The 23,398-nt window shown below is 48.5% G+C and overlaps 1 long non-coding RNA gene across 1 annotated transcript; it reads right to left on the reverse strand.

The window, feature by feature from the left end:
- Positions 1 to 6,906: 6,906 nt before the first annotated feature.
- LOC103738967 lies at positions 6,907 to 20,229 on the reverse strand. The gene is made up of 3 exons (XR_607467.2): positions 19,963 to 20,229; positions 16,015 to 16,184; positions 6,907 to 7,850 (listed from the first exon to the last, which is right to left on the reverse strand). It is a non-coding gene; the product is annotated as an uncharacterized LOC103738967 (long non-coding RNA).
- Between the last annotated feature and the right edge of the window lie 3,169 nt (positions 20,230 to 23,398).

Raw genomic sequence — 23,398 nt, forward strand, 5'->3', positions numbered from 1 at the left:
GTGCTTCCCCCTCCCTGATTTCTCCCCCAAACATTCCCCCCTTCCACACCCTAAAGCCCCCATATATAAAGTCACAGCTCACAACCCGTGGGCTGACATCTTTCCCTGACATCTTTCCCTTCCCTGAGGGAAAGGTGCCCTGTGCGAAATAAATCTGTATCCCGCTGAGAATTCCATCTGTGCCTCGGTGCCTCATCCATGCGCGCCGCTCGCTCCCGCCCGCTCTCTATCTATCACCTGTGATTTCAGAGCAGTGAGACTCAATTTGAATTCTAGTCTCTCTTAACACTGAGATAATAACGTGTTGTTTTGAGAGAAAAATGAGACAGGGTGGGGGAGGAGTTCAATCTTCAGATGAGACAAAAAACACATACCATTATACTTTGAGATTATTATCAGGAAAATTTCCAAAACTACATTAAATCTATTTTTAAAAATGTTCCAGAGGAATCCAAAGCCCTCTTCTGACCTCCTTGGCATTGCATGACACAGGTGCGCTGGCATACATGCAGGCAATACATTCATACACATAAAATAAAAATGAAAACATAATTTAAAAAACACTTTTTAATGTGTTTTTCAGCCGGGGTGGTGGCGCACACCTGTAATCCCAGCACTCAGGATGCAGAGGCAGGCACATGGGTCCCTGTGAGATCGTGGCCAGACTGGTCTATATAGTGAGCTCCAGGCCAGCTGGGGCTACAGGAAGACCCTGTCTCAACAAAAAATGTTTGGTGCCAGGCATGGTGGTACACGCCTAGAAGCAGGTTGGTATGTGTCAGTTCGAGGCCAGCCAATTCTAGACAGCAAGCAGTGCTATACAGTGAGACCTTATCTCAAAACACCACAAATATAAAAACCAAGTTTTTGGTCTTCAGGTTGACACCGCAGCCTTAAAGGTGTTGAGAGCTAACAAAGCAGGAGGCTAGGCTCACTTCCCAAGTCCTTGCCCTGGGCATTGGAGGGTACTGGCTGAGAGGACCGTCTCTGAGTCCCGTTGCCCAGGAACAAGAGCTCTCCAGCTACGCTCCCGCCACATGTCTTAGCATTTCCACTGCAATGTCTGGGCGAGGCTTGTCCACGGGGATGCCCGGGCGCTGGGTTACAGGGTGGGCGCTGCCTGGTGTTGGAATGGTGGAACACATGAGTCTGCATTAGAAGCAGTGCAGAGTCATGCTCACACTGCCTTTTCAAAGCAGAGTAAGAGCACACCAAAGGTCAGCTCACGCAGCTGAAGACCTATGATCTGTCACCTCAACCAACATGAATGTCACCTTTTCTACTGATAGGAAAAGTCAATGCTGCAGGAGAAGCCTGCTTCCAAAAGGCAAGATCGGCTTCCTTCCCCTACCCTAAACCCATCTTCTACGGTAGCAGAAGCAACTTTAATTTAGGTCATTAGGTCTCTACAGGATTGGAAGTTCAGCTTAGAATACATTTACTTCACAGAAAGGACACCCCCAAAATGCAAACTGGGGGCCACAAAACACTGTCACACCTAAGCTGCCAATCAAAACCCAGTGCTTTCCATCAGATATTAATCATTCCCTTGCATCATACCTAACAGGACTCCTGGCCTTGGGTATGTGTCACAAGGTTAACTTTGGGCATCTACCCCAACTCAAGTAATATAAGCAAAAGCCTAGATTTCTGAACATTTCACACCTCTTGCCTCAGCCTCCTGGGTGCTGAAATGACAAGCAAGAGCCACCTCCCTCCGCTCCCCCCACACCCATTTGTGCCAAGTTTGAGCTCCAGTACGCGGGACAAGCGCTCTGCTGCTCCCACAGAGCCCAACTGCACTCTCCACCTCCTGTCCAAAAGTCTTTCGTCTCTCCATAGGCCTATTTCCTGTATATAATTTTGAGGTAGGAGAACACACAGCAAGGAAACAATGGCTAATTTTCTAAAGTGGATGCTGAAGTTTGCGTCGTTTGAGACGGGGGCTCATTATGTAGCCCAGGCTGGTCAGGAATTCCATGTGGAGCCCATGTCCTGCCTCAGACTTCTGAGTGACAGGGTTGCAGTTTTGTGCCACTGTACACACCTCAGGGCATACCCTGAACTTTGCGCTCTGCAGTTGTACCGAAGGCTTCTTCCTCTACTATACTGCTCTGAAACCTAGGCTTTGCTCTCGTCCCAAAGCACTACGGCCCCTCCCCATCAGTCCTTAGAGAGAACTCAGGCTATAAATGGGTGGGTGGCTGTAACTGAGACGCTACTGGGTACAAAGGCTCAAAAAAGGAGGCAGGGAGACACAAGGCCAGTCATCTGCCTTGCAATCTAGGAAATTCTCCAGAGCCTCTTACCTTTTCAAAGTGAAGCCTTAGGCAGGAGGTGTGGCTTCAGAGTCCAGTTACTTAGGCAGCACCAGACACAGGGCTCCAGCCTGCCCAACAGCAGAAATTCTGGTGCCTTCCCTCACATGTGTGGGTGCCTGCCCTGGGTTATTGTCCACAGGGACATTTTAGTCCATTCCACCAACAGTGATCAGAATCCCACTGGCATACTGTTAGAATCACAAAGATTCTGTAATTTGTGTTTTCCTGTAGTATGGGCACGAACCATGCATGCCTTGCCAATACTCGTTAAACACCCTACCACTGAGCGATAGCCCACCCCTTTCTGGCTCTCTTTCTTTTAAAAAATCTTTTTATTTTAAAAAACCTTAAAAGTATGCTTAGTTATGCATTAAGTGTGCGTGCGCATGCGCACCTGTGGAGGTCTGAGGACACGTTGCAGACGTCAGTTCTCTTCTTTTACCATGTGGACCTTGGGGGTCCAACTCAGGTCATCAGGATTGGCAGCAAACTCCCTCACCTGCTGAACCACCTCACTGGCCCTCTTCCTGATGAATTTCGTAAAAGCAAAATTATAGAACCTAGGCATGAAAACGGAAAGGAACGGGAAATAAACTGCTAGCACAAGTCAGTGACTTTAGAAATCCTAGAGTGATTTCGTTTCTTCCCTTCCTGCTTCTGCAGTGCTGGGGATGGAACCCGGGGTGTCGCACATGCTAGGGAGGCGCTCTACCAATGAGCCACGCTCCAAGCCAAGGTTGGACTATTTTAAACATCTCATATGCTGCTTTAAATAACTTTAGGTAAATGAACTTTAAGAAAATCACAGGAAAACTAATGGTAAATTATGAACATGTCTTCTCATGCCTTAATCACAGAACTAGATTTTCAAATTTAAGACAAATACATGTCTCAAATCTAGTAAGACTCAGATAGTTTTAAAGAAGGCTTAAGACATCTTTCTTTTTATGGTTTTTTTTTTTTTGTCTTTGAGATAGGGCCTCCCTGTAGCCCCAGATGGCCTGGAACTCACTAATGTAGACCAGGAAGCCCTTGAACTCACAGAGATCCACCTGTCTCTTCTTCCGGGAAGTGCTGAGATTAAAGGGGTGTGCTACCATGCCCGGCAAGACATCTTTATGAGTTTCAAATAGTTCTGTCTGAAAATAAGCCCATCTTGACAGTGTTTATTGTCATGGTGTTCATTAATAGGAACTTATGCCTGCAAATATTCTAAAGTTACTTTGGATCACAGACCTTCCATTCAGAAAGCTGCTCCACCAGCTGCTTGAACAGGGGTCTCCAGGGAAGAACCATCCTATAAGGACCTGCCTTCCCAGGACACCTTCTGTGGCTTATGGCTCTTCTCTCCCCTGTGTCAATGATGTCATCTACCCTGCATGTGATTCAGGAGCTGTCACGATAAGTTAGAGTAACATGTCAAGAAGACTGAAGTACAATCATTGTCCCACGATTTCAGCCGAGAGGTCCTGAGAAGCCCTTCTAGGCTGCTTCATGGCAGCACAACTGATAAGTTTCATCTCATTTACAGTCTCAAAAAGTGTCTGCCCTCACCTGAGTATCACTAAAATATATAATCAACTATTAGATATTTCAAGTAATGAAGCCCCAGCTGCTAGTCAGGGAAGAGTCAGTATCCAGTCAGGTGAAATGGCGGCAGACAGCCTGAAGCACAGACTGTCCATGAGCATTAGGATACTGTGCTTCCCCTGCACGCACTAAGTCCTTAAATGACTTGAACAAGCTGAGAAGATTCAGGCTCAAAACTCTAAAGCGACGTCAAGGACAAAAACTTCTCTACTGAGGGCTAGGAATTCAACTGGCGTGTTCACTGCAGGGAGGAATTACTGCCATAAAAACTCTTGCTGTTGTGGCTATCGGTGGTCGTGGCAGTGCTCCTCTGGGTTTGGTCTGGGGATAGGATTTCACTGTGTGATCCTAGTTGGCCCGAAACTCATGAGACAGACCGGGCTGGCCTCATTACTGACCCTAACCCTTACGTAATCTTCTACTTCTGACCACGGAGTGTTGGGGTTGCACTGCGCCTATAAAAATAGTTTTATAGATTTACCCGTCCACCCTCCATGAATGGATGAAATCAGTTCTGTTTTGTTAGTTCTCCACAGAAACCTAGATTCCAAAGCTGCTCATGAAAACCTCGCCCACCGTTGGATGTGGTGACACATGCATTTAATCCCAGCATCTCAGAAGGTAGATGCAGGCAGATCTCTGTAAGGTTGAGGCCAGCCTGGGTCTCCTCAATGAGTTCCAGTCCAACTGGGGCTATAGGAAGACCCCTGTCTCAAAAAAAAAAACAATCTTACCCACCATCCTTATATACTAAAGACTTCTAACATTTACCCTTAAAGGTCCAAGTAACATTATCATTTCCATTTAGAAAGTTTCTATTTGCATTAGCACAGTAATATTGCATTTCTCCAAACATGTAGAATTCTGTCTACACAGTGGTCATCTGAAGAGACCCTTTCTTTCCTGTGTAACGGCCTTACCGCTGCTGTGGTAATCTGCACCCAGCTATCCTCATCTTTCTAGACAGTACTGACCGCAAACCTCGAATGGCTGGCTCTCTTAATCCTATGCAAAAGTTAAAATGAGAGAGCAGAAATCACTTGATCAGGAGAAAAGAAGGAAAAGCCACATTTATCCAACACGGATCACTCAGAACCTCAGTGGCCATTACACATACTGTTTTTTTTTTTTTTTTTTTTTTTTTTTTTTTTTTTTTTTTTTTTTTCTTTTTTTTTTTTTTTTTTTCGTCTTTTTGAGACAGGGTCTCCCTGTAGCCCCAGCTGGCCTAGAACTCACTACGTAGACCAGGCTGGCCTTGAATTCAGAGTTCAAGCTCTGTCTCCCGAGTGCTGGGGTTAAAGGCGTGTGTGTGTCATCACGCCTTGCTAATGACACACACTGTTACTGAGGAACTGGATTTCCTAACAGACCAAACTTCACGTCTTCATCTCGATACAACAACTGTGCACTTGTGTCCATCCATTTTCCTTACTACCTCCCGTAACTGACACACCAAGGAGCAGTAAGACATGGTGACATTCCTTCTACACACTTGCCCTCTAAGCCCAAAGCGACACCTAACAAGCAGCAGTCTCCCTTCTCGGTATGGAGAAGATACCCTTCGTTCCTAGGCCCGCCTGACTGGCCCTCGCCCTTTGGCAAACCTTTAGCTCCCTTTCTCAAACTAGCTTGAAGTGTTCCCTCAACCTCAGCCCTCCCTTCCCTCACCAGGAACTGCGACCACAGAGAACGTATGTCTCCCACGTCTCCAACCCAATTCTACGACTCCTCATTTACTGCTTTTTTCTATTCTCTCTGCTCCATTCACGTTTTCCTCTTTCAACAGACCCTTCCTAGTGCTCAAAAAAATCCAACAAAGTGTTTAATTTTCCAACTTCAGAAAGGAGGAGGTGGGGAGACGGAAGAGAAGACACAGCCTCAGTCACACCCGTCTTAGAGCCATGGCCTTTCTGCCAACTCGGGTGGTCTGCAGTGGGAACACATGGATGGAGCAGCTTGTCACCTCCACCCTCGTCCATTCTCCCAGGCTCCGTTCTTCCTCCAATAGGCCAACAGCCCGCATGTCTGAGGTACCTGAACGCCGCACACTTCCTCACGCCAATCTTCTCATTCCTTGACGATTCCTTCCCATGACCTCTAATCCCAGCTAGAACTGACCTGATTGGAACAAGCCGAGGCGCACGGGGGGCATCCCTAAGGCGAAGGCCTTGGCTGGCCCCCAGCAACTCCCATGCCCCACTCTGAATACTTCAGCTCTACAGAAGGCTTGTCAACCCTGCGGTCTGTGGGCACGAGCACACCCAAGCACAGCTCAGCTACGCATACGTTCTGGTCGCAGTCCTGCAGCAGGGCACGAGGGCTCGAGACTACTGGTGAGTGTCTCTAGCATGGTGGCGCACAGGATAGGAACCCCCCAAAGCCTGAGGGGAAGGAGCGTGTTGTGCCCCACTCTGGGGACGGCACAAATGACTGATGAGAACTCCATGCAGAGTCTGCTGTGTAAACGTAATCCTGGTTTGGGAACACATAAGCAAAGAGATAAAACATCTCCTACAAAACCAATCCAGTCTTTGCAGCTGAGGCTGAAGAGGCTGAGCAGATGTCCCAGAATGGGCGGCACGGGCATCCACAGCCTTCGGACACAAAGGCTAGAGAGCAGGAGCCCTGCCAGGCTGGTATCGCACCTCACAGCTACGGGTACACAGCAACTCAGCCGTAGCTCTCGGTGCAAGTGACTCCAGGAAAGGGTAGCGAGGGGCATTTGTCTGAAAGCCTTGGAGCTGTGCCGTAGCTTTGGCACGGGAATGGCAAACAAAAGATTCGAGAATCTGCTTAACTTAAGCCAGGTGCGTTGGCTCCTGCCTGTCATGCCAGCTCTTAGGAGGCTAGGGAAGAAGGACTACTGTGAGCTCCTGACCAGCATGATCCACAGTATGAAACCTTGACTAAAGCCCTTAAAGTTTCCAAGCTCACAGCTGCAGTCAGCCAGTCAAGGAGAGCTGGCTGTGAGCTGCACCATCCAGGGAGGCTGGTAATGCCAACATTTGCCCCACCACAGCCAGAGTCACAACCAAAGGTTCTTGCTTTAAAGAATGGGTCACAATGTTCTGACTTAGACTGTATGTTTTAGGATCTTTTCTGTATCCCCCAACAAACGCACAGTGGCTTCTGTGTTCGTACATTGGCAGACATAACTGACAAGAGGAACAGCATCGTTCTCCCAAAATAGGACACAGGCCTCATGGAGGACAAACACCGTGGACTCGGCTCTGACCAGCATTCCAAACAGTTCTTCCCAGCCTTTCCAACCTCCCCCAAGTCATGAGCTGAGGTGCGCGCACTGTGGACTATGAGCTAAACCATGGCAGTCCTGAGGTGACCCCACTATGGTTGAGAGCCTCGTAGGACCCGCTCTCCAGAACTCTGGGCTACTGGAGAGCACAGAGCTGTGCCTCATGAGCTTGGGGCAGACACACATGTATCTTGGGTACTAAGACAGGGTCATTACAGAGAATGACAGGCATTCAAAACTGCTTCTAGATCAGCACTGACTTTAACAAGGAAACCTGCTGTTTAATTATTTTACTGGACAAACACCATTACTGGACCGGTACTGAGGAAGAATGTCTGCTTTCTCTTCCTGTCCTGAGGGCTCTATCCTGGCCTACTGACCCAAGGACAGCCCACCTTCTGACAAGGAGGGTCTCAGGCAACTCAGTCACGATTCTCCTAAGGCTTTAGAAAATGCACAGGAGATGACGAGGTACTGAGGTAAACAAACAACGGACCGTTACCGTGCATACATTCCGGTGGAAGTCTGTTCTTTCTGAAAGCAAGTCTCTCCGTTTCCTTTCTGTTTTCTGCCGGACTAAACAGGGCTCCGTAAACACACCGACGAACTGGCCTAAAGAGCAGGGTGGCCGGAGGCAGGTCTTTGCTGGCTTCATCTTCGATAGAAACAGCGATTTTGACTTTGCCCTTTGCATGGAAGAAAGAAGAACGATATTGCATATTTTTCATGTTGAATTTACAACAAACTCACAGCAATATACTGCATTATCTCCAATAACGACACTGCAATTCTATTCCAAGTCAACGCCTTAACAACTCGCCTACAGTGAGGCATTTAGGAGACTTCACTGGCAGTCTGTGGTCCAAACATAAGTGCGGAGACTCCAAATGAACCCCACGTTATTTTTTATTCAAAACCAAGAACAAAAGAAAACCACATAGATAACCCAAAGTCTTTTAAAACAATCTAGACAGGTAACATCGGACGACAAATACAATACAAAACATGGAAAAATCTCGACTTTCATCCACGGTCAAGATGGTCAGATGTAATAAAATTTATCATTTTCAATGACCTATACACAGTCAAAGGAATCCAGTACTTTGAAATGAAACAGTGAGATTTTTACCAGGCTTTTCCATTAAATGTGACCTCACGTCAAAAATGATCTCCTTCACAGAACTGTCTTAAACACACCCTCAGCTTTTGTCCCAGGATGGCGGGTGCTCACTACGAATCCCACTGTTGGGCAAGGCCACGAACAGCTGCCGGGGCAGAAAGCAAAAGCACCCCACCCCCGCTCGGGTCCCAGGCCAATACGGCGAGAGCTTCATCTGCCTCCAGAGCGTGCCACCGAGAGACCATGGCCTTCAGCAACCGAAACTGCCCCCCAGATTCTAATTCACGGCGTCGCAGTACGTCAGACGTTCTTTAAGGAGTTTTACTTAAGGATATTTGTAACAAAAATACCCGTATGACCCTCGATACCTGTTAAGTTTATTGATAAACCCTTCTAAATCATTTGGATATTTGCTCTTCCACACAAACTTAATCTCAAAATCGTCATTCTCCTTACCCTCAGCATTTTCCTGATTCATCCAGTGGCTATATACTCTAACATATTCATCGAGGGAGTATTTCTTTTGTGATGATGCTTTGATAATTCTCAACATCGCTTTGAAGCTTCGTGTCACAGCACACACCTCGGCCTGGAAACCTAGCTCACAGGAAATCCTAAGCAGCATTTTAACACCTGAAGAGACAGTCAAGCTCACTTTTCTCAGTGGTGGTCATTCTGTCAATTGTCCTTGGCCTCTGTGGGAGCTGAAGAAGGCTGCCAGCACAGTCTTCACCCCTCACATGGATCTAGCCAGCTGCTGAGACATCAAGACTGGCAGCCTGGATGCAGAAGGTGGCTCCAGTGACCCTTACATTTCCACTCTCAGAGAACAGAGTACCATCTCTTAAGTATATTCTATAGAAGGTTGTCTTCTAAAATTCTGGTCTTTTAAATATACCACAGTTTTTTTTCTATAACAAAACTTTCACCCTTCATAATTTATGGTGATTCTCTAAAAGAATATTTCTCTTGCTACCACAATCTAACCAATGATATTCTTGCACACCTCTATCAAAGAGTAAGGCAAAACTTGGAGGCAGTGACAACTAAAAAGTGAATTAAAAGAACTAAGTAAATAACATTGGCTAAACACTCTCCATGTTTGGATGAGCTGGTCAGCAGTTCACTTTGTGAGAAGTGTGGAACAAGAAGGAGCCTTTTGTATTTACCGATCCCATTTTACAAATCACGGGAGGATCGCGAGGAATAGAAAAAGAGACGGTGGTACAGGTATTGAGGAAAACACGTTGCTAGTGCAAAATAGCAATGAGCCGATGCCGCACGAGGTTGTCACTGGAGTCACGTGTGCCAACACAAAGACCACAGACCATTGAGAAAACTCAAATACACGGAGAAGCACTGGGACAGAACACTAAAAACCAATGCCAACTATATGCATATATTTAGCCACATATCTGGTAAGATAATAATAAAAGTGAAATTACGCCACTGTATAAAAAGCTAAGTGCCGTTTTCTGACTGTGCACGTTAACAGACTCCTACACTCTACTTTGAAAATCCTACTCTACATGAAAACTGCAGTGAGCGAGAGGAACAAGTCAGAATGCATGACCTACTATTAGCACCTCAAAAGGAGAGATGTTATTGCCCAAGGACAGATAATAAAGAAGTCAGGTAAAATCTGTGACATCAGATTTAGCTGACATTGCAGTACAATTTATGATATAAGAAACCTTTACTTTTACTAAGAAAATAGTAATATAAATCATAAAACAATGTCATGTATCATTATTTCACTAGAAATTTCAAAACAGTTATATTAAATTGAAGGCAAACTGAGACTTCAGGACTTACTTTTAAATTGCATTCACAGGTAGAAGATTTCATCTTTTGTTTAGCAAGGTAGAAAAATGGCTCACAAACCGCGAAAAGGGACCCAACACCTGCCAAATAACAGAAGTCATTCAAAGGCCCGTAAATAATACCTTCGTCAGGACATGGAAGATGTAGGGTACATCAGTCCCTTCTTGTGCCCGTGCTCGGCCACTCTCAGCACCTCGGGTGTGACGGGGGCAGGGGAGGTGTGGTGATGTCCATGTGGTTCCTGGTGGGCATCGACAGGAGGCACGGGATTGGTTGGACAGTGTCCATATGGCCCCCTTTGTCTTCTGCTTTCTCAAGGGGCAGTGGATGAACCTTCTGCCTACAGACCAAAGGGCAGGAGTGGGGGGGAGGGGACAAGTTCATGTCCAGTTCCTGTTTCCTCAAGCTCACAAGGTGCTTGTCCACCTCAAGGCCACAGAGGCCACATAGATGACTCCTGCCTAGAGTTGTCAGATCCAGGGCCAACTGAAAGGCAGGGAGGCCAGAGAACACGCTCATCTGATCCCTCTTCAGACTGCCCTATGCACAAAAATTTCAGGGACAGCCACTGTGCCGTGGAGGACAGCCTGGGTGTGTCTCCCCGTGGCTTGGGAGACCAGAAGACTCGTCTCAGGAAGCATCTCATCTCACCTCATCTTCCCTCGACCCTAAACTCTTTGCTTGGGGCCCCCAGATCTCGGTAGCTGCCGTACGGTCTTGTCTCATTCTCAGACCGTCACCATGCATTAAGTGTTTCTGTTGTCCTTAAGATCTCATTGATGTTGCTGTTGATTAGGAAACTGACACTCCGAGAGGCTCTGTAGTTTAACCACTGTTCAGTAACCAGTAACTCAAGAACTGGATTCATATCCAGGTCTGACTCTAGTCCTGCCATAGCTGGTACTTCAAGAACAAAATCCTATCTAAAACTTATTCTTAGAGTCATAATAAAGTCCAAAATTAATTATATGCAGGCAAAAATGAAGCAGAACAGCACCACAGTCCCTCTCTCGAAACCAAACTACTCCCATCTAATCACAGCACAGTGACCAGAGAACATGTGTCCCTCGATCTGGTGGGGCAGTTTGCCTTCAAACCATAACACCGTCACAGCCGGCCTGTTGTGATCAGCACTCCATTTTCTCCTGTCTCTCGGTCGCCATGGCTTTATTGGATTGGTGGCAGGAGGCTGGATCTTTCCTGGGTCTATCTGCACAATCTCTTGCTAACTCTGGCTTGGACAGCTTTGGAAGGAGCCTGAAGATGATGCAGTTGGACTTGGGCTCAGGCTGCCGCCCAGAATCTGAGCTGGGTTCCGAGGCTTGTCAAAACCTGGTGTGACCGTGTTCTTTCCCTCCCTTGAAACTTTCCTTCTTTATAGACCTCAGACCTTCACTTTTCTGGGTCATGGGAGGGTCTAGTTTTATCCATTTCTACCCCAGGAGCCTCTCAATAGTGAGGAAGAGTCTACACTGTCTTCTCTGTTCATTTCTCTCTGTCTCTGTTTCTCTCTTTCACTTTAAAGAAAAGCATTTATTTTTGCTTATGTGTGTGTGTCTGTGTGTTTGTGCACACGTGTGAGTGCAGGTGCTCACAGAGGGCAAAAGAAGGTGCCGGACCTCCCTGGAGCCAGCATTACAGGCAGCTGTGAGATGTCTGACGTGAGTGCTGGGGACCGAAGCCTGGTCCTCTGAAAGCAATGACTGTTCTAACCACTGAGCCGTCTGTCCAGCCCCAGCGTTAATTTTCTGACCTTTTCCTTTTCTATCTCGACCTTGCCTTCCTGTCCTTATGTGCTTGCTCATAACATGGGTTTCCTCCACACTGACCAACCAAGGTTCTCCCTCCAGACTGGCTGCCCCAATGGGTGCCCTTCCCCTAGAGGGAGGGACGTGGGAGGAGCCCGGTAGGTCCCTGCCCTGGTCTATGCAGACATTGATTCCTGCTCTTGTCTCATCTTCCCTTCTGCCTCACTCTGTAGCCCTTACCCTAAGGGCCCCCAAGCCTCACCAGCCTTCTGTTTCCCAGGGAGAGTGTCTAGCTCTAAGCATTTAAGCTTCCAGAATCCTAGCAGGAAGCCGGGCCAGATTCCCGCCCACTGCCTCCATCCCAGTTGAGATAAGGAAGGGTCCTGAGTCCAGCTTAGAGGAAGCTGTTGTTCAGACCACCCAGACCAAACCTGGGGTGTCTCGGTCTCCCCTGTAGACAGGCTGAGGACACCCAGTCCTAGAAGTCTAGTGGAGATTTCTTCAAAGGGGACGGGTCACCAGGGTCCTCAGAGCTGCAGGACGTGGAGGACAGTAGGAGAGGCTAGGGGTGTGGGATGTGCGTCTTTCCTGGACACCCAGGGGCTCTGGGTCAGGACTGCCAGCCCAGCTGTGTTCAAGACCAAGTCAGAGCCCCATGGAAGCTCAGAGGGAGAGCCGGGTCCCAGGCTGCCCGAGGGGTGGGAGTCTTCATTTATATGCAGGGTGTGTGCCCCGCTCCCCCTCCTCCTGCCCCTCCCCCTCTCACAATTACAGCATGCTGCGCTGCCTCCCACGCGGCACCCACTCCGACAGCCACCCTCGGGCCTGGCTCTTGCCATAAACTAAACTGAGCATTCTGGTACTTAGCAGTCCCTGCCTGGGTCCTGCTGTGCTGTGGAAGCAGCACCCTCTTGTGGCGGAAATCAGTTATTGCCTCAGTCAGGGACTTGGCCGCTGGGTGGCCTGCAGAGCGCCGTCCTTCATCAGCGTCCCTTCTGCTTGGGGTCCTGCAGCCCCTCCTCAGAGATTCCTTCCTGTCCCTGTGGCCGAACTCATTGATAGCTGACTTTTGCAGAGGCCTGTAAGGCAGGTTTAAAATATTTTATTTATTATTTTTATTTAATGTGTATGAGTGTTTTGCCTGCATTTATGTGAGTGCACCCGTGTCGTGCAGTGCCTGTAGGTCAGAAGAGGGCGTCGGATCCCCAGGAACTGGAGTTACGGATGGTTGTTAGCTGCCATGTGGGTCCTCTGCAAGAGCAGCCAGGGCCTTAACAGCTGAGCTGTCTCTCCAGCCCCTTGGTGGTTTTACACTTTATCCCTGTATCTGCTCCTGATCTTGAGGTCCACACGCTTCTGGAAGAGAGGGAAGATCAGGGACACAGGAAAACTAGAGGTGCTATTGGGCAGGGTCTGGAGGTCTGGGTGGTGAGGGACAAGGTGAGGTGAAGCATTGGACCACTGGTATGATAAACCCAGCTGTGACTTGCATAGCACCCTAAAGGAACGGCATGAGCAGTGTTTGGGTCCCAGCACCCATGTCAGGGGGTTCACAACCATCTGTAACTCCAGCTCTAGGGCATCTGACGCCTTCTTCAGGCCTCCAAGGGCAGCTAGCTGCACAACCCAGGTGGCACTTACACACATGCAGGCAAAACATTCATACACATAACATAAAAATAAATAAAATTTAAAAACTAAAAACTAACCAGGCATAGTGGCACACACCTTTAACCCCAGCCCTCGGGAGGCAGAGGCAGATGGTCATCTCTATGAAATGGAAGTCAGCCTGGTCCACAAAGTGACTTCCAGGCTGGGACTGGGGAGACCTTGTCAAAATTAATTAATTAATTAAAATTAAATCTTTTGGGACTGGAGAGAGGTTTCAGTGGCTAAGAGCACATGCTCTTATAGAGGACCCAAGTTCAATTCCCAGCACCCACACCAGGCAACTCACAACTACTTGTAACTCCAGCTCCAGGGACTCCAATACCCTCTTCTGGCCTTCACAGGCACCTGCATTCACATGTACATGCACATACACACAAATACATATGTATACACATGATTTGTTTTTTGAAGTAGGGTCTCACTGTGTAGCTCCAGCTGGCCTGGAAGTCACTATGTAGACAGGCTGACCTCAATTTCACAGAGCTCCACCTGCCTCTGCCTCCCAAGTACTGGCATTAAAGGTGTGCACCACTATGCCCAGCGATTTTTTAAAAAATCTTTTTAAAAAGAAAATAAAATCCAACCCAAGTGGTGAAAGGAGTAACACCCAAGACTTGCCTCTGACTTCTAAGCCTGCACATGGCACGAGCCTCCCCCTCGAAATAAAAAACACACATCTTTAATCCCAGCACTGGGGAGGCAGCACTAGGCAAATCAGTGAGATTGAGGCCAGCCTGGTCTACATAGTGAGTTTTAGGCTGGCAAGGGCTACAGGAGACCCTGTCTTAAAGAAAAATTAGGGCCTGAGAGATGGCTCAGCGATTAAGAGTACTGGTTGCACTGGGTTCAAGTTCCGTACCCACATGGTAGCTAACTCCTGTTTCCCTCTTCTGACTTCCACAGGCACTGCAAAACATGGGTGCACTTATATACACGCACTTACACACATGCAGGCAACACACTCATACATATAAAATAAATATTAAAACCCGCCCTCCTCACTTGTGACTGTGAGAGCTTTCTAGGGAAAGACACAGGTCAGTGCTACCTCCATCAACGACACAGGAGACTGTACCACTGTGGGATGCCAACCGCCATCCCAGCTTCATCCTCACATCCCAGGCCCTGACCTGGGAGACCTCGCGGAGGCTCCATCCTTGGTCCAGCTACCTCCTTACTTCTCAGTCTCCTGGGATTTCCCCGGTGTTACAGGAAACACAGCCAAGTACTTCAAAAGACGCTGTTTACTACCATGAATTTCCTAATGCATTAGAGATGGAATCACCCTCAACATAATCAGTTTACTGGCTTCTAAGACTGTAGGCAAGGGTTGGGGTGCCCCCGAACTGCCATGTTCTAGTCTGTGATCCGCAAATGCCCGAAACAGACAAAGACAGGTGAGTCCAGAGAAGGAACGACAGATTTATTATGGCCGGGCTACACTCTTTCCTAAAGGAAGGGTCCAAGAGTAGCCCCAAGCCTAAGCACTCTGGCTTTTTTTTTTTTTTGTCTTTTTGAATCAGGGTCTCCCTGTAGCCCCAGCTGTCCTGGAAATCACTACGTAGACCAGGCTGGCCTTGAACTCACAGAGATCCACCTGCCTCTGCCTCCCAAGTGCTGGGACTAAAGGCATGTACCACCACACTCAGCTTGAAACCTGATCTTTTAAAGTTTCCCTAAGTCTGCCAACCAGAAAGGGGTCCATTAGCAACAATTACTATTTTGCAGAAGCAAGCCAAGCATAACCTACAGAAACCATAAATCAGCAGTTAGCAGGAGTACTCTAGGATGCTCTGACCTGTTCCCAAGACACCAGCTGGCATTCCCATACCCTGGGCCAACTGCCTGATAATTTCAGAAACTAGAGTCGGCCTAAACTTTAACGTGGTCAAGAAGGTGCGCTCTTACATTCCCAACTCTTCTCTTGTGGGTATTCAAACCTTTGAATCTTGGCTCAAGGTTTCATATTGGGTTCTCAGGACCATAATCTTAACAGCCTCAATTCTTTGATGTACAAACTTGCTAAAACAATTCATAAGGCAAGGTCCAAACATCGGGAGAGATAGTAAAAAGAGTAAAGGTCTGATATGGCAGTAATCAGGGTGGTTAACCAGGGTGACCAAGAGAATAAGGACTCGAACCAATTGGAGGACGCTTGCCTACCCTCCTCTCTCTGCCTGATTCTTTGTTTGACAAGATTAAGACTTTATTACCTATTATAACTTCGTCAGATCTAGTGACTTGCCATTCATATTGGTGGGGCTTATGGGAATTTACTCCCAGGGTGTAGTTACCTAAATTGATTAACAAAACTATCGACAATTGAGAATTGCATTTTATCCTGGTTAACTTGATCCCTGTGGGGCCAGTTAATATCACAGTCCAATCCTAAGGAATGTGTTCAGGTTCATCTCTTTTCAGGTGAGATCTGCGAATCCAGTAGAGCTTGCCTACCATTTTGACTGCGGTAGGGGTGACTAGAATCACCTGGTATGGTCTGGTCCACTTTTCCTTGAGACTGCAATCAGTGTGTTTCTTGACCCACATCCAGTCTCCGGGTTCAAGTCTGTCAGAGTGCCGGCCTGTAGGTTCAGGTCTCTTAGCGGTGCGAACCGTTTGGTGGAGATCCGGAAGCACAAATTGAAGAACTGCAGAGACTTCAAAAGTTCCTGGTTAGTCATTGTAAGATTTTTGGAGCCTTATTTTTGGAGTGAGGGGAGGTGGCCTTCCATGAAGAATTTCTAAAGGGTACTTCCCTTGATATAGGGAGCACATCTTACACACAAAAGAGCAAAGGGAAGGGAAGGAGACTCACCCAGTCATCCCCGGGCTCCATAATTAATTGGTAAGGACCTCTTTTAGGGGCCTGTTCATCCTTTCTACCTGCTCTGAGCTCTGAGAATGATATCCTCAATGTAACTTCCGATCTATCTGCAGTCCCCTGGCAGCTGACTTAGGTAGCTGAGAAATAAAAGCTGGCCCGTTATGTGATCCTAACATAAGGGGGACTCCAAATCTAGGTGCTATTTCATTCAGTCACTTTTTTGCTACTGCTAGGGCCAATTCTGTCCTGGTGGGGAAAGCTTCGACCCATCTTGAAAAGGTGTCCACTAACACTAACAGGTATCAATGCCCACATAGGCTGTTTTTGAGTTCTGTAAAAACCAACGCCCAGTGCTCTCCTGGGCTTGTCCTCGCAACCTTCTTCTTGTTGCCTGTTGATGGGGAGACGGGTTAACTTTTGCACAGGTCGGGACCTGCACACTAACACTGGGTTATCTCTGATAGTTTTGGAATGTAGAAGTCTCTTCTTGCTAATTCCATTAGCTCTGTGTTCTCCAGATGTGTTGCAGAATGAGCTTGTCTCAGCCAGTCTTGTCTGGTGGCTTCTGGAAGGAAGCTGTGGCCATTGGGAAGAGCCAGCCATCGTCCGTTCCAGCTCGTGCCTGCAGATCTTCTCCAATCTTCCTCTCCTCCTTTGTGTAGACAGGTCTGGGGGGCAAGGACCTAGATGGCAGCACGGTCAAGATTCCTAAAGGTAGTACCTCTCTTTTGGCCGCAGCATGGCTTCTTGGTCAGCCCGGTTGTTCCCAGTAGCAACAGCATTCTCTCCTGTCTGATGTCCATGACAGTGAAGGATGGCAACTTTCCTTGCAAGCCAAATGGCATCTAACAAGGCCAAGATTGCTTCTGTGTTTTTAATTTCCTTTCCTGCCTAGGTTAACAGGCCTCTCTCTGTAAAGAGCTCCATGAACATGAGCAGTAGCAAAAGCATATCAGCTGTCAGTGTATATACTGACAGTCTTTCCCTCTGCCCAGTGGATAGCCCTGTACTAAGGCTCTTAGCTCAGCCTTCTGTGTGGGAACACCTCGGGATAGGGCCTGAGACCAGACTACAGTTCCATCAGGTAGGACAACGGCAGCCCCCGCACATCGGACCCCATCCTCCATATAGCTACTGCCATCCGTGAATAAAGTTGCATCAGGATCAGCAAGAGACATATCCTTTAGATCTTCTCCGGCCCCTGCAATAGTCTCAACAGTTTCCAAACAGTCATGTAGAATCGGCTCAGCCTCCCCTCCAGGGTCGGGTAATAAAGTTGCAGGGTTTAAAGTCTCAGTCTTAAGAAAGGAGATGCGGGGAGGATCCAGTAGCAGAGTTTGGTATTGGGTCTCCCAGGTATTAGAAAGCCATTTGCCAGGTGGGGCCCTCAGGAGGAGTATCACTGCATGGGATGCCTTGCTGGGATGTCTTGCCCCAAAGTCAGCTTCCTTAACTAGGACGGCGGTGGCAGCTGTTGCTCTCAGACAGCCAGGCCATCCCGAAGCCACGGCATCAAGTTTTTTTGACAGATAACCCACTGGCCTTTTCCATGGCCCAAGGGTTTGGGTCAAGACACCTTTAGCGATCCCCTTTGCCTTATGTACATAGAACTGGAAGGGCTTAGAAATATCAGGAAGTGCTAGGGCTGGCGCCTAGATCAGAGCCTCCTTGAGTTTCTCAAAAGCCCAAGTTTGCCCCTCCTCCCAGACTGTATCTTCCCCATACCTTTAGTTGACTCATACAGCGGGCAAGCTATTTCAGCAAAACCTGGAATCCATAATCAGCAGTATCCAGCTGTCCTGAGAAACTCAAGGATCTGTCTCCAAGTGGGTGGTACTGGGATATTCAGAATAGCCTGGATTTGGGCTGGGCCCAGAGTGCAATGTCCTTGTTGAAGTTGGTATCCTAAGTAAGTGACAGACTCCTGACAGAATTGAGCCTTTTTGAGAGAGACCTTGTATCCCACTTGTTCTAACTCTAAGAGCGAGCTTTTAGCTGCTGCCTCACACTCATCCTGAGTTGCCAGGAGGAGATCATCGACATACTGGAGCACCATGACTTCTGGGTGGTTCCCTTTAAAAGAGACAAGGTCTCTTCTAAGGGCCTCATCAAATGGAGTAGGGGCATTCTGGAATCCTTGTGGCAGTCTGGTCCAGGTTAGTTGGCCTTTAAAGGATCTGCCTATGTCCTCCCATTCAGAGGCAAATATGGGCTGACCAACTGGGACCAGTGGCAAGGTGAAGAAAGCATCCTTTAAGTCCAGGACAGTATAAACTTGCCTTTCTGTTGGAATTTCTCCCAAGAGAGTATATGGGTTTGGCACAGTACGGTGAATTGTCTCATTAATTTCTCTTAAATCCTGAACAGGCCTAAAGTCCCCATTTGGTTTAGGGACAGGAAGAAGTGGAGTATTCCATGGTGAATGGCAGGGAACAAGAATATTTTTCTGAAGGAGTCTCTTAATATGTTTAGATATTCCTTCCCTGGCTTTTCTTGGGATAGGGTATTGTCTGCTTCTGATAGGTGTAGCTGTGCTTAGAAGTTGGACCACAACTGGGGCCTGATTCAGAGTTTGACCAGGAGGGTTGAACTCTGCCCAGACTTTTGGTATTTCATTCTTCCATTTTTCCTTAAGGGGTGAGATGGTTTTGGTTTCCATAAGGTGGGTTTCATAGAATTTATACTCTGCCATGACCAGACATGTTACTAGGATGGTAGGAGGATACAGGGCCAAGTAGATAGCGTCCCCTTTAAATGAAATCTATACCTTCAATTTATGAAGTAAGTCTCTTCCTAACAATGGGTGTGGGCAGTCAGGGCCACCAGAAAGGAGTAGGTAACAGTTCCATCTGCTAAAGACTCTGGCTTTAGTCATTGGGCAACTGAGGGTCTTCTCTGAGACTCAGTGGATATATATTTTAGATTTAATCGGTGCTCCTAATTTTTAAGCACGCTATAATTAGCCCCAGTGTCCACCAGAAAAGTGGTGTTCTTCCCTTCTACTTGTAGGGTGACCATGGGCTCCAAGGGGTTTAGGGAAAAGCCCAGCCCCCCACCCCATTCATGGGACTTAGACTCAAAGGCCTGAGTCGGGCGTCTCTGTCCTCGCTTTGGGCATTTACTTTTCCAATACCCCTTTTCCTTGCAAGTAGGCACACTGATCCTTTTCTAGCTTCTTCTGGAATCTAAATTCTCTTTGCTCTGCCTCTCTTTGGCCAGCTCCCTGGCCTGGCCTCAGTGTAGCCAGCAGGGCCCTTTGCGCCCTTTTCCCTTGGATTGTTGCTGGATCTTCTCAAGCATTAAAAACCTTCTGAGCCACTTCCATCAGTTCAGAAATAACTTTCCCTTCAAATCTCTCTAATTTCTGGAGCTTTCTTCTTATATCAGGGGCCGACTGAGAGACAAAAGCTATACTGACTGCCCTTCTACTTTCTGGAGCTTCTGGATCTATGGGACTATACATCCTATATGCCTTATATAATCTTTCTAAAAAGGCAGCAGGAGATTCATCTGGACTCTGGATAATCTCACTAACCTTAGACAAATTAGTGGGCAGCTGCCCTGAGGCCCTGTGACAGGAGTTAGCGATCATGGAGTAAATACCCCCTTACCTGCTGGAGGGGTAGAAGGGATCCCAGCAGGTCTCGATTTCATCCTGATCTGCTGTAGGGAGGCCATCTCGGCCAGGATGTGGCGCAGTGCCTCTCCCAGGATGCAGTTTCTCTCCTCTGAAGTGAAGAGAACCCATAAGAGCTGTTGGCAGTCTTCCCAGGTTGGCTGATGACTGCTGAAGACAGAAGGGATAAGGGAGATACGGCTCTGGGGATCGTCAGAGAAAGGGGGGTTCTGATGTTTCCAATTCTACAGATCTTTGGTTGAAAAAGGAACATAAACCAGGGATGGGGCGGCGCTCTGAATCAGAGCCAGGAGGGAGTGGAGGGGCGCCACCGCTCGCAATGGCGGAATGGAACGGCAGGGATCGGGAGAGGATGAGGAAGGGGCAGAAGGTCCAGTATAAGGAGTGCGGAGTGAGTCTTAGGTGGGGACATGGAGCATAGCTCTGTATCAGGGACAAGTACTCCGGGTGAACTGAAGGTATCCAGGAGGGAGCTCACAGGTGAGCTTCCCCGAACTGGATGACGTCAGGGGATCGGAGGCTCCACTCCAGGCAGAGCCCCCTCCTCTACTACAAACAAGCAGTCTTCCATCCCTGTCCTCCCCACCCCACATCCCCCCCCGACCTGCTCAAGCAATTCCACCCTCTTGTTTCCTGGGGGCCCTGAAGAAGCTCCAAGGACCCCCATTCCCTGTCCCCATCTGGGGCATACTAGTGCAGGATTGACCTCATAAGCCTAGCTTTCTGAGCCATGTGGAGCTAGTGGGCCTACAGTGCTCCCCATGTCCGTGTACCTCCTCTTATGACACCAGAGTCACTAGAGCCCGTCTCCCCCTCTCCCCACCAGCTAGCCTCAGTGGCACCCTTCCCTTATGGGGCCTTGATGCCAACTGCTGCTTCTCAGGCCTTCAGGCAAAGCCAGGCCCGTGAAAGCTCAAATCAAGAGAGGATGTGTCTGCCCCGGCCTGCCCACCTCAGGACTCAGATTATGATGCTGCTCCGTCAACACAGAGTTCCTGGGAACAGGACGTCACTGTTGGGGCCGTCATACATTCCTGGGAGCTGCTGTAAGCCTGGTTCCTTTCAGGGCCCCCAGGCAGCACCGTGGAGCCCAGCCTGTGTTGGCAAGAACAGATTGAGAACTGCAGCCTGGGGGCCAGTGACCCGGGACAGCTCCTCCACTGCCCACACCACCCTGCTCCACGCCTGGGTGAAAACTGCTTCTCCTGCGCCCTGAGGCGACCTGGCTTGCTTCTTAGACTGTTCCCTCATCTCAGAGGGTTGAAGAGTGCAATTAAACTCTGGCCGGCCAGGCCTGCGCAGCCCACCCCCACCCCTGCTGCTTCCAAGGCTGTATTTCACAGCCCAGCTCTTTGCTTCTCTGACCCGCAGTCCCAGTGTCCAGCCTCCTGACACCTGCACGGCCAGCCCCAAAGAGGCTGGGCAGCATCGAGCAATGGCGGAGATGCATGTCAAGAGAGTGTGGGTCTGACATTTTCTGTGCCCATAATGTCTGTGACCAGCTTGGATAGGGGAAAAATCTTGCCTCCAAAAGTGGATGGGGAGTGTTCCTCTCCACTATCTTCTAAAAAAGTTTTGTAAGGTCAGAATGATTCATTTCTCTGTGTGTGTCTGTATGTGCATGCTTGTGTATGTGCACATATGTGTGTGTCTGCACAAGCATGTGTGTGCATGTATGTTGAGGCCAGTACTGTCTTTCTCAATTGCTACAGTTGGCCTCCACAGACGGATCAGCCATCAAGCTCCAGGAATTCACCGTCTCTGTCCCCCTACCCCCACCCCCAGGACGGAGGTTACAGATATGTGAGTGCCGAGGATTTGAACTTGGATCCTCAGGCTTGGCACAGCAAGCACCTGATAGACAGCCATCTCAGCCCCCAAATGATTCATTTCTTAACTGCCTTACGGACTCACAGGACTCACCAGCCACACCACTGGGAATGGAGGTTAGTTAGAAGTCCAGTTTCCCTGATTGGTTCCTCATGTTTTCAGTTGTGCCTTTGAAGGAGTCGGGACTCTTCCTCGAGCCTGTTGGATGTGAGAGCACAGTGTTTAAGCTCCGCTGTGCCCTCTGAACATCTGGCTCTGTGGGTGCCTCTTGACTGTTACACATCTGGGAAGGGCAGGAGACATGGCTCGTGGTAGAGCGCTTGCCTAGACAGCGTAGGCCCTGGGTTTCATCCCCAGCAACGTGGATCTGGGCACGGTGATGCAGTTCTAGAATCCCAACACCTGGGAGGCTGAGGCAAGAGGCTTCATTGTGTTCCAGGCCAGCCTGAATTGCATAGCAAATGCTGGGCTACATAGCAAGCCCCTGTTTCGGGGCACGGCGGGGGAATCAATCTCAGTAATTTTTATTTTTGTCTTTTTTTTTCTAAATTAGTGTCCTAGTTTGCTTTTAGTTGCTGTGATAAAACAGTGACTAAAACCAACTTGGGAGGAAAGGGTTTATGTCACCTTATCGCTCACAGTTGAACCTGGAGGGAAGCCAGGGCAGGAGCTCAAGGCAGGGAACTGAAGCAGAGACCACGGAGGAACACTCCTTACTGGCTGCTCAGCTATCTTTCTTATACAGCTCAGGCCCACCTGCCTAGGGATGGCTCCACCCACAGTGGGCTGGGCCCTCCTCCATCAATTAGCAATCAAGAAAATGCCACAGACACGGCTACCGGCCTGGCTGATGGAGGAAATTCTTCAGTTGAGGCTCCCTCTTCCCAGGGGTCTAGGTTCATGTCAAGTTCACAAAAGCTATGACAGTCTACATAAAGTTCTTCAATTTTTTAATCTTTTAAGAAGACCATTCTCATTTCATTGATTTTCTCTATTTCTGCTCCATTTGGGGGCCTTAATTTACTATTCTGTCTTTGTGGCTTCCTGTGGTCTCCTTACTGGGCTTCCATTAGCTGAACCCCTGCAGCTCTTCTGGTACCACAGCTGGGGACCTCCTCCAAGACAGTCACAGTGCGCGCCTTGTGTTCTCCTGCAGAGCCTGTCCTGCACCACCTGGTGTCCATGTCACCAGGCAGCACTTTGAGTTTCTATGATGGGCCAGTGACTCTGACCCTACTCCCCCCTCACACAGGAAGTGGAAGCCACTGACTTCTTCCTGTCCATTCCAGGCCCTCAGAAGACCCATCTCTGCACTGGCAGCACGGAGAGTCTCACACCCAAATGGTCCCCGATGATACTTGCTTCATGCACAGCCCATCAAGAGTGCCCTGTTGTGGAGCGTTTTCCTCATAATAGAACCTTCCATCTTGTGGGGCTGGAGAGATGGCTCAGCAGTTAAGATCACTGGCTGCTCTTACAGAGGACCCAGGTTTGATTCCCAACACCCACATGGCAGCTAACAACATCCGTAACTCTAATTCCAGGGGATCCTTCTTCTGATATCTGAGGGCATTGCACAA

The sequence above is a fragment of the Nannospalax galili genome, unplaced genomic scaffold (genome assembly GCF_000622305.1).
Source record: "Nannospalax galili isolate Female #2095 unplaced genomic scaffold, S.galili_v1.0 scaffold1639, whole genome shotgun sequence".
NCBI lineage: Eukaryota > Metazoa > Chordata > Mammalia > Rodentia > Spalacidae > Nannospalax > Nannospalax galili.